Source organism: Hesperophylax consimilis, chromosome 21, assembly GCF_061612785.1.
Source record: "Hesperophylax consimilis isolate HC1 chromosome 21, BYU_Hcon_1.0, whole genome shotgun sequence".
In the NCBI taxonomy this organism is placed as follows: domain Eukaryota; kingdom Metazoa; phylum Arthropoda; class Insecta; order Trichoptera; family Limnephilidae; genus Hesperophylax; species Hesperophylax consimilis.
The window spans coordinates 23,870,689-23,873,053 of NC_142856.1; the positions used below are offsets into that span (position 1 = coordinate 23,870,689).

Below are 2,365 nucleotides of genomic sequence, written 5' to 3' on the forward strand. Positions count from 1 at the left end.
TATTGTTTTCGAATAATTTCTTCGATCCGCTTTTTTCTTCTTTGTAAGTGCAGACGTTAAAAAACGTTAGCGTTGGAAGGACACCAGAAATGCTGCAACCAAAAATATTAGCAAATTAACACACTTTTGAAAATTGTGACCAGTCAATTGTTATTTTTTTGGTAAACTAATGTTTAAGACAAGATTTTTTATGCATATCACAAAGGGTAACAATTATTTTACAAGCAATAATTATTCGCCTGAAACACTCATCCACATTGAAAAATCTCCTGATAAAAGATACATGACGCCAACGGGACTTGAACCCGTGTCCTTTCAATTTCCGGTCGACAGCTCTGACCACTGAGCTATGGCAGCTTATCTCTTATCCGCGAAATAATTCAATATACATATACTAGTGTTTCATTCAACAATTACTGCTTGTTACATTTTTTCACCTGTAAACAAGCAGTAATTGTTGAATGAAACACTAGTATATATTGAATTATTTCCCGGATAAGAGATAAGCCGCCATAGCTCAGTGGTCAGAGCTGTCGACTGGAAATCGAAGGGACACGGGTTCGAGTCCCGTTGGCGTCATGTATCTTTTATCAGGAGATTTTTCAATGTGGATGAGTGTTTCAGGCGAATAATTATTGCTTGTAAAATAATTGTGACCAGTCAAACTGAAAACAAGAAAATATTTTACTCGTAAGGTATGTACTAATAATATTAAAACAGAAAAGAATTAAAAAAAAGAAGAAAAATAATATCAGTTGTATCTATAGAAAAAAATTATTGATATGTAATGGAAATATACCGATAGTGTAATTAATGTCGAATATATACAATAACAGCCGAAATGGTAAATAAATCAAGTATGTTCGTACAAACATACAGTCATTAAAAGTGTGTTAAAAACAAAGAAAACTAAATAGAAGTATGTGGTGTACTCATAGGAAGGTATAGAGACAAGATTTAAAAAAATACAACATATAATAAAATTTAATAACGATCAAATTGGTCTGAAATTAGTTGTCTTTTGAAACCCACAAAATTATTAATACCAAACATAAGTTCCCAGTTTTTGTTTGCGCGGTGATTATTCTTGTAATTTGTGAATAAATGGAGTAATTAGTATTAAGGTTATTGTTACATTTAAAAGTGTCTTTGCTTCGAGTTTTTTCAGGCAGGTACAATAATTCAGGACTGTCAATTAAAGATTTAATTATTTTGAATAAAAATATCATATCAGTTAAAACTCTTCTATCTGAGAGTTTGAGAAGTGTGGTTCGCCACGTAAGTTATTATAAATTATAAATTCAATGGAAATATATTTTTTTGAAAATTTAAATAACAAATATTGTTGTATTTTCCAGGAATATAATTTACCAGTACTACTCTCTTTTCTTGCTACGCAATACTTAGTGCGTTGGTGGGGGTTTGAGTTTGAACCTCTCCCCTCTTATATACGCCCTTGAAAAGTGATTACTTATGGGTTAAGTATTTGGGTCTTTTTTCGTTACTTTTATTCACTTTATTTCATTTTCAAAGGTGTGTTTAATTGCCAATGTCTTGGGTTGCCATAAAACCACCACAAATATAATATAGTATACACCGGTGTCCGGAAACTTGTAGTAAAAGCGGAAAACTGGTGAACCTACATCACATTTAGAGTCGATTGTAATACAACTTTTATTGATTTGAGCTTTCGTTTTAGAGTAAATCGAGTCCGAAGATGAAATTTTTAAGGTCGAATTTGAAAAAAAACCCGTTTGCGAAGGGGTTAATATCAGCTGTTTATGTATTTTAAAATGCGTCGAGCCAGCTCATAAAGTTTTTTTAATCCTTCAGTTACAGAAAACAAAAACAAAAATATTTCAAATTGCTCATTTTTGGGTTCTACGAGTATCCGATCATCGTTTATACATATTTTTTAAATTTATTTATTTTATCCCATTATTTTTGCATAAGCAAAGTACATTTGTTTCATATGGTTACATATAAATACAATTATTATGATATAGGCCTAGAGCCTGCAAGATGAAGATTGCGTTGATGATAGCCAACCTCTGTTACGAATTGCACCGGAAAAATAAAATCATTAGTTCATGAAACTGACGACTAAGACTTTTTAAAAGGACGACCAGTTTCTGGAATACGAAACTCGTTAAACCTGTTGAAATTTCCTACGTTCATGAGACAACCTGTTGTCAGGAGCCAGGACCTCTAGGACCTGAACAAAACTAAATATTCATAAACTGGTCGACGACCCTTGAGCTATAAAATTACATTGTTACTGTGACTAACATAGTATATTAAATTACAAGTGACAAGCGGCAAAAGCAGAACGAACGATCCAAAGTTCCCAAGTGGCGAATAAATG

The 2,365-nt window shown here is 32.3% G+C and overlaps 1 non-coding gene across 1 annotated transcript; it reads left to right on the top strand.

The window, feature by feature from the left end:
* Nucleotides 1–506: 506 nt before the first annotated feature.
* Nucleotides 507–579, top strand: TRNAS-GGA (transfer RNA serine (anticodon GGA)). The gene has a single exon. It is a non-coding gene; the product is annotated as a tRNA-Ser (tRNA).
* Nucleotides 580–2,365: the final 1,786 nt, after the last annotated feature.